We start from the raw sequence: 10,032 nt of genomic DNA, 5'->3' as shown, positions 1-10,032 counted from the left end.
TCTCACAGGTGCCAAGCTGTATCGGCATTTGCTTTTCCCTTGGATAACACAGGTAGCGTGGAGAAGGGAGGCTGGTATGCATGGGTGACTGTCTGCTGGTCTTACATAAACAACTTTGCTCGGACTTGTGCCTGGGAGGGCAAATTTCTAGGTGAAAGCCCATGGTTAGTCATGACCGAAGGGGTCATAAATATAAATATATACATATATCTTTATAAATCTTTCAATCTTGAAATTGTTTCAGCTTCAAATCTGTGGTCATGTCGGTGCACCACCGTTGTAGATAAGTGCTGAATCCTGGAAATACTACAATACCATGTCAACCCATAGGAAAGGCGAAGGAAGCCCCTAACTATTCGCCTAATTCTAAAAATCAGTTTAATATCAATGACCCAAAATAGGGACCGTATCAGATATTAAGCTAAGAAGAGATACTGCACTTTTATCTGAGAAAATCATAGGAATTATATACCATAGGAATTATATATAAAACGTCCTCATTCCTAATACTCAGGCGTTTGAAATTATCTTTTACTTTGTCCTTATAGCGTAATAGCGACCGGCCTACATTACGTCATGAATTTACAAGCTGCCAATAAAAAAATTTGTTCGACTACTATTCATGCGAAGGATGTGTCCACACCATCGATTCTGAGACGATCAAAAAAGCCTCTTATATCATATGAAAGTTATTCAGCTGACTGATGTACCTACGATAAATGTCCCTGATCTATAGAAAAGAAGTTAGGTCACTGTCTTATACACGTCAAAGTTTGTCCCTATTGAGACATAATGGGCTGTCGAAAGGCGATGATAAATCTTCTCGAAAGCTGTACTGGACATTTCAATAGGAGTTTGGACCTTTCTATCGAGTGTTAGCATTGCTTTCTCGAACACAAATGCGCGAAGTATGTGTTTTGCCAGTTCGTGCGCAGGCTGCGATTATAGAAGTGAGGGAATATATTCTCATTTATTCGCCTGGTGTTCAAACACCTGGAAGTCATAGACAAGCGTCATAACACAAAAACGAGACAAAACATTAATGTCTATCGTTCCTGTAGCTGGACCTAATGTGATTTATCTCATCATCATCATAATCATTAATGTTATTATTTTAGGTAAGCGGAAAACTGGCAGAATAGTTTGCACGTTGGGCAAAACGCCTAGAAGCATTTCCTTCGTCATTACATTCTGGGTTCAAATGCCACTGTGGTCGAATTTTCCTTCCATCACTTCGCATCAATAAAATGTGCTAGTTGGCATTAGGGTCGTTTTTATACCCTGAAATTGCAGGCTTTGCACCAAAATTCGAAAATAATATTATTTCCGTTCGAAATTAATATTAATATTTCCGTTGGTTTTCAACGGATATTTGTCAACTTCGTATCAATTTCTACAACCCAAATATTCATCTTACCACTTTCTTAGAATACTTACTGTACCAAGCAAACATGTTTACTTTAGTGTCAAGACATTAATACCGATATGTAACATACTCAGCTACATCACGAAGCATCTTGCAACCGCTTCTGAAGCGAAAGATAATTTTATTGTAGTTCCAGAATTTGTGAAATTCGTATTTTAGATAGCATTGTATTTTACTATGTTCTTAAGTTCTGATACCATCGCTACTGAGTCAAAAAATAGCTACTTATTTTATGGGTGTGAATGATCTATTTGTTCCAGAGTTTAGAATTTGACATCTTATCGTACTTTTAAATAATAATTTTCAAATTTCGTGTTGTGTTTTATGAGAACACCCTTTTCCCATAATTTCAAATCCAAATATTTTACAGATTTGCTAATAGAACATCGTAGCACTCCTGTCATAACCGCAGTTCTTATAGTCCTCTTTGGGAGCATGTAAATATATGCGTGAGTGTGCGTATTTGTGTGGATGTATGTAAGTATGTATGTAAGTATGTATGTAAGTATGTATGTATGTATATATGTATGTACTTGAAAGTAAAAATCCATAAATATATATGGCCAAAGGTCTTTTCTCTTTCACCATACATTCTGCCTTCAGCCAAGATGCCTTTGTTGCCTGCGTCCGTCCTTATATATTTAGGTTTTATTTCTTGATCCCCAGCAGGCATAATCAAACCCTGCGTCTCTCCATGTCCTCCAACACTTACAATATATTTTCTTTGTAAGTATTTCTCTTCGTACCATTACTCTGCAATTCCGAGAAAGTTACTTTCCTTTTCTTCCTTCATCTGACATATTCTCTCCTACTGTCTTCAAAATTTCCTATTTACTGCCAGTAAAGTACTCGTTCAAATTCTATTTTCACGCACTTTTTTACACTTATCAATCATTATCTTCAATCCTTTGAGTTTATATATAACCTGCCCACTTTAGCCTGTGAGCGTATAACCCTGCTAATTACAAAAAAATGTTCTGTTTGTCTTTTCTTCCTTTCGTATCTTTATGTGCGATAATTATTCTGACTTTCTGCTTCATGTGCGTTCCACACTTGAAAACACAAAATTCCATTCCGATGTCATTGATAAATGCTCTCATAGTACGGATAAGGATATTCTATTTCCTCTGTATCTTGCCGTCTAGGTTTAGATCATCTGTTAACTGTAAAAGGTATATATTCCTGAGCTATATCCTGGTATACACCCCTCATTTCGAAGGAGAATGGAATATGTGCAATGGAATACAGTACAATTATAAACTATCAATTTGGAAGATACACCAAATAAATATGCATTTCTCAAGTGGGTGCCTACCTTTTACCATAACCGTTTTCCAATTTTTACAAAATTTCCTGTGTTAGTTCGGGGCTGGTATTTACAATTTTAAGTGTTTTAGTGTATTCAGGACCAATAGTACATGACAGTTTCATATTCCGTATTAATAAATCCAGCGCTTGATCAGCCTCTTTGTAGACACTGTAAACCATGCATTTGATTCATAGTCGGTATTTCTTCTCCTTGAATTACTCCGGCATTATTTCTGTGTATCAGGGAACAAGATGTGTTCCTCTAAATATGTATACATCATTTCTGAGAACATACTTGTTAAAGGATTTGCTAGTAGTGTCATATAAATTATCGACCGACAATTTGAGATCGCACGCGGTTTCTACTGTTTCTTAACGAATAGTTTTCATTATCATTCTTAGTAAAATAGGTCAGATTCTGCATCACGTGTTTTCTGCTTCTGCCGATTACAACTCGTAGATTCTACTTCTATTTTCGGAGATGATCGTTTATATATACCATTTGACTTTTGTATTCACAGCGAAGTTACCGATTTAATTTGACAAAACCACCAGTTGTTCTATCGCAACAACACCTTTGTGAAAATTCTTATCTAAAGCCACAGAGAGCTCTCATACCTGTGTGACACACATAAGTTCGCTGGACATCAACTCGGTATTTTGTGGTGTCGGTGTACGTATTAATGACATCAACAATATTTCTATATCATTACAGCCTAGGGAAGAAAAGCCTTCCTCATTGTACAAATATCATCATGATCCTTCTCCTCTTCCTCCTCCTCTTCCTCCGCCTCCTCTTCCTCCGCCTCCTCTTCCTCCGCCTCCTCATCCTCCCTCCTTCTCCCCCTCCTCCTCCTTCTCCCCTCCTCCGCCTCCTCCTCATCCCATACCCTCCTCCTCATCCCGTAACCTCCTCCCCTCCCCCTTCTACTCCCCTCCTCCACCTCCCCCTCCTCCCCCTCCACCACCTCCACCTCCTCCTCCTCTTCATTTTTATTATTATTTCAATCATTTTTATCATTATTATTGTTGTTGTCGTTGTTGTTGTTCCAAATTATACAAATGTTATTACATGCTAATTGCTTATTCCACTACATTTTTTTTATCCTGTTTTACCAGGAACGTCTCTAGGTAGGTATTTCCAAGGTGTGCGAAATTTATCTATGCATATTTTAGTTGATAGCTTTGCTATTATTTCTGCATTGAGCTATTCTTGCGGGTTCTGGAATTTTATAACGTATCCTTAACTCTGTTGAACATGCTTTACTTTAGCATTTTTTTCTTGCATAATGTTTATGATGATTATACAAAATGCTTTTCGACTGTTCAAAAGTCCATAGGATTATTTAGGAGAGTACTTTTCGAAATCCAGGCAGAATGCGGTGGAATTATATGAATTTGCGGCGTTTTCTTTACTACTATACCCTTCTACCCAAGCATATAGAAATGAAATTTATTATGTAATTCTTGTCTTAAATACAACACCGGTGTTTAGAAGGCAAAACGATGTTAACAACAACAGAACGACAAAAATAAGGTATCAACAAAATTCAGCTGCACAAAGATCTGTCAACTAATTATATGCTATACGAAATACAAATTTTCTGTAGATAACAGCATTAGCTTTAGCGACATCAGATATAAATTAACGATTTATGAAGTACGCAGATTGATAACGTTAGTAAAATATTTTGTGATGCCTTACGCAACATGGTGTTGATAAGGAGATAAACTATGAATCGGCCAATGAAAATACATGAATTTTTTTTTTAATCTCCAGAAAAATATAGCATTATTTATTAAAACATAGTACGATTAATTGATCAACAACTCAAGAAAAGATATCAATGTAAAATGCCAATCGATAACACTACATTCATTATAAAGAAACAAAATAGAATGTTCAACAAAGAGGTCAAAAGGGATCTACATAGGCGAATATGTAAATGAAACAATGAAAAATCCATCGGCCCCGCCACGTCAAAACGGTAGAGGAGTAGGGGCCGAAACCGGACGTGGTTCCTCCTGATGATGTCTTCAGCTAACTGGATCCTAATCCACCAAGGGAAGGTATGTCGGAAGAAAGTAATTCAACAACGTGGGTTGATGAACCGTAAGACGTGTGGCCAGAACCTCCTGGAAAATAACCATAGCGAGGGACATTCCACAGTTGAATTAGAACAGTCACAAACAGTGAAAGAAGACATGCACCCAACACCAGAGCTGAAGACACCTCCGAAAGGGGGTGGCCCCGCCACGTCAAAACGGTAGAGGAGTAGGGGCCGAAACCGGACGTGGTTCCTCTTGATGATGTCTTCAGCTAACTGGATCCTATAAAGGAGTTGTTGTGGTAGCAGACCACGAAACATGGTTGAAATTCCCCAAGATACAATTGGAAATTGAACAATGATTTGTCTAAGCATGCAGAAGATAATTTACCCTGCTCTAGTTACGTAAAATTTATTTGAAATGCCAAAAAAAAAAGAAGAAAAATTCATGTAATTTATGACTCGAATAATGAAGTAGATTTAAAATACTCTACACGAACATATACATTGAAACAAGCACACGTACATATGCACGTATATATTATTTGCTTTGCCATTAAATTTAGATCGGCCATTCATATTTTTCACTTTATATAAACAACACTCAACCAATCCCGCAACAATGTCATACTGTTTATCACACGACATTACGATTGACACGTCGTTGTAGAAGTTTCTAGACTTCCTTCTACGCAGCTGTGCAAAATAACTTGTACAGGAAATGATATATAATAGGATCAAAGTATAAAAACGTGTAAATGACTATGTATGTTTATTCACATAGGCACAGTGACATTCAGAAATTCACAGAACGACTTTTATAATACATACGACTGTGACGGTGTGTTCATGTATACATAATGCTCACGTGTCCTTAACCCTGCTTCATCCACTGCCAGTGACATTTTCACCATTTTCACACCATAGAAATTTTGACAACTTGCTGTCACGGATGATGAAGACTTAAATATACCTGCCATTGTAGAGAAATATTTCACACGAATTACATCCATTTCAAGATTGCTACATTTATACTATAATTATATTCAATCTACACAACTTCTTCAGTTGTCACATTTCCGTTCGAGTAACCACTTTCAAATTACACACATACAAATACACATAACACAGATGTATGGACGCACATAACACATGCACGTGTATGTAAACACGTACGCACGTTCGCACGGACACACACACATATGCATACAAATACATACATACATACACACACATATATATATATACACACACACACATATATATATATATATATATATATATATATATATATATATATATATATATATATATATATATATATATATATATATATATATATATATATATGCATATATACAAACAAATACATATGTACATATATATGGATTTATATATATATATATATATATATATATATATATATATATATATATATATATAAATGTGTTTGTGTGTTGAATGGAAAGTCAGTGTAAATAAAATGGCACTCGAATCGATATGATGTAAGATAAGTTTGGCGAAACTGATATATTCTTTATTGCGATCGCGTACTTCGATTTCATTACAGACAGATCAGCAAAATGTAGGCCTCAAAGTAATCGGGAATGATATTAGTGGAATTTGGATGCAACTTAGTGTCGCTCTAGATTCCATTGAAATAATTACAAAACACACCAGTAAAGAAGACAGAAACAAACGAGAGAACTAGATGGTGTGCGCGGAAGGGTACTTTTGGATAAGTTAAAGGTGACAGCTTAGGATTGATTTAAACCTTTTTTGCCGTCCTGACCTCTGTTGTAGGATGGTTTGAAGTTCATGGTAAACAGAAGTTTCAGACGGAAATGAGGGTCTTTTAAGCTACTATGAAATATGTATTCTGTATGGGATGAAGGAATCGACGGGCAGGGTTGTCGGAATTATGGTTAGTAGGAAAGGAAATGGTCTAGAAGTAGACTGTAATTGCGATGAAGTTAAAGACGGAAGTGTGACGGGTTTCCAATTATAGCTAGAGAAACATTTAGATCTTGTATTTCAAATACGAAGATAGAAATCTGGAATTGTGCACAACATTCCTCGCAGAACTGCATTCATAGTAATAGACTGGGGAGACACCAGGGAGTCTCCGATATGTACTGGGAAAATTTTACTTCCATGTACCCTATATAAGACATCCATATCTTAGTTGTGTTTCTTCATAAAACAGACGAGCGGGGGTAGAGACACTAGTTAGTGAATAAGGGAACCGATCGTATAAATTTGATAAAAATCTTGGTTATTTTCATTAAAATTTTGTTGTGCAGTATGTAGTTGGGTTATTCAATTTATATACTTTCATAAATACAATATCGTAGCAAAACAGACTTCACTGAGATACAAAGCAACAGACTTATATTTGGTAACAGCAGTAATTATAACTACGAATCCAATATGGATAACACAAAATATACTAAGCAATACATTACAAAATACACATTCAGTATTTTATATTATTCTCTTTGTGTTCCCTTATTTCTTTTCCAAATGAGTATTTTCCCATCTCTCTCAGTTTTATTTTATCCTTCTTTCTTTATTTTAATTCCAAATTGTGTTCCGTATTCATTTATATTTTTTGAATCTGAATTTAATTATCAAGAACCCACGGTTTTTTTTAATGATTTATTTATTTTTATTCTTAACTTCGTTTGCTTTCACTATAATTTCTTCTTTATTATATTCATTAGAATTATGTTTTATATTCATCAGAATTACACTCTGAAAATATCTTTAAATGATCATCATTAACTTTCTTTTCTACTCATTGAGGTGCTCTTCGAACGAAAGAAGGTCACCAGCCGTCTTCCACATGCACATACATACTCTCTAATACACACGCACGCGCACCTTCGTTTTGGGATCACCACTACTTTATTATCTCCTTTTCTTCCTAGTTCTCCTGCGCAACCCTTCTGTTTGGCATTCGCCATGATAGATCGCTAGCCATTGTACATTCTTTATTTTCTCTCCTTGTTTCTTTCTGTGTTCTGTTCTGTGGAAGAGCGTAGGTTCGAGACGTTAAAGACTTCTTCACTTCGCGAGCGTTAAACTAATACTTCTGTTTGTTGTCTACACCACCTCTCTTCATTTTTTGTTTCTTTGTGAATTCTCCCTATATATATATATATAGGTTTAGAGAAAAGAACCAAAGTTCATGAACTTATCCATGAATTTAATTGAGTTTTTACCTGTAAATATGGATTTTATCTCTGATATATATATATATATATATATATATATATATATATATATATATATATATATATATATATATATATCTGTAAAAATATTCGGTTGCCATGATAAAACTCCAAGTTTCGGTGGCGGGGTGGAAACCCACGTACGTCACCATCTCTTCAGTTATCTTGCCATTGAAAATTGCATATTACCGATAAATTCCTCTATTTACATAATATCGAGATCTCTTTCTTTCTTCTGTTGTATTTTCTATCAATATATATATGTATATTTATATATATATATATATGTGTGTGTGTTTGTGTGTATGTACGTATATATGTATGTATGTATATATGTATGTATGTATGTATATATATGTATGCATATACATTCATATCTATGTCTGTTTGTATGTAAGTGTGAGTTTGCATTTTTTTTTCGTTTTTCTGAAAATCTTCATGTGTTTACGTATCCAATAGTTCATTTTATTCATCTTGTACTAAATTTTACTGCTCTATCCTGTATATTTATGTGTTCCCAACTCTTCGCTTTCTCTAATATTTAACTACATGTATTTTATAATTTTTCGTTTTATTCCTCTCCTTTCTTCCTCATACCATTCTATTTTCCATTTGATCTTTTCATTTCATCATATTTTAGTTCTTCTTTTACAGTTTCCGTGTTTAATCTTTCTTAATATTTCTAACCTCATTTTTCTACCACTCTACCTTTTCTTCCTTTTTTCCATCTATGTATTTCCCATGATTCGCCCTAATCATTTTCCCTAAGTTATTTAACATTAAGCCTTACTTGTATTAAATGTTTCAGGCTCTATGTCACAAGTTCCAATAACGGTTTAAAACCCGCTGACTCGTGGTGATAACATATCTTAAATCCAAACAAAGGAGCTGAGTGACAGACATGAATGAATACGCAGGAAGAAAAAACAAAGACAAATCAGCATGTGTTTGTGTTATTTGTGTTGTATGCGTATATGTTTATATGTATGCATGCGTTTGTGTTTGCAATTACAACGTATAACTTCGTGTGATTTTATTTGTAAGAACTAGGAGACGTGCGAAGGAAATTAGGTAAAAAAGAAACACAAGGCGAGATTGAGATAAAACGTAAAACAGAAAAGTAGCATTAAGAGGAATATTGTAACAGTTATTGAAAGGATGACTATATGCGTAGAAAGGTAGTGAGAAAGAAGGCCTGAAAAATAAAAATTTCCACTATGAAATTTATGTGCGTTTATGCATGGATGTATGCATGCATACATGTTTCACCGAATTTACACACGTACAAATGTATGTACGATTATAGATTAAATTATATGTGTGTGTGAGTGTTTGTGTGATGGTACGTATGTATACACGCACACACACGCATACTGGCACGCGCACATATATATACACACATGCACACAGACACACACACTTAAGAAGAGACATAAATACATTTTAAAAATATTCTTGGTGCCTTTTGTACTTACTATCGTTTCTGATAAGTATTCTAGGTGCATTCATCGTTCCGTTTACTCAATCGGTCTATTGATCGACTGAAAATATTGAACGACCTTAACAAATGCTATCCTCTATAATGCATATCAGAAACAGATGTAAGTCAAAACGGAACAACTAAAGAAAGAGGCGTTTCCCACTATTTATGCATATCCTTGTACACCGCTTTGTGAAAAAAGACCAATTTAACAAGTTTAACTGAGGAGTACTTATCTATGGATTTACAAGATCGACTGGTGATGGACTTCAACTGGAGACATTGCTCTAGGCTTACTTGGGGTTCTATACCAATCTGAAAAGCTGTTGTTAAACTGCTGTATTTGTATTAACAGAGCTGTGAACTACTTTTCCAGGATTTTTTTTCAGTCTTTATAAAGAAATATTTAGGTATATGTGTGTGCATAAGAGTTTGTGTATATGTTATACATATATATGGTAATATCGAATACTCAAACTGAAATGGTCTTTTGAGCTTTATACAATACACCCATGTTTCAGTGAGACGGTCGTC

The 10,032-nt window shown here is 35.0% G+C and overlaps 1 non-coding gene across 1 annotated transcript; it reads right to left on the bottom strand.

Annotated features, from left to right (window-relative positions):
- Window positions 1–280: 280 nt before the first annotated feature.
- On the bottom strand, window positions 281–468 carry LOC128249558 (U2 spliceosomal RNA). The gene has a single exon (XR_008265671.1). It is a non-coding gene; the product is annotated as a U2 spliceosomal RNA (small nuclear RNA).
- Window positions 469–10,032: the final 9,564 nt, after the last annotated feature.

The sequence above is a fragment of the Octopus bimaculoides genome, chromosome 15 (assembly GCF_046866305.1).
Source record: "Octopus bimaculoides isolate indiv1 chromosome 15, ASM4686630v1, whole genome shotgun sequence".
NCBI classification, from domain to species: domain Eukaryota; kingdom Metazoa; phylum Mollusca; class Cephalopoda; order Octopoda; family Octopodidae; genus Octopus; species Octopus bimaculoides.
Note: the sequence above shows the minus strand (reverse complement) of the source record. Positions and strands in the feature narration are given on the sequence as shown.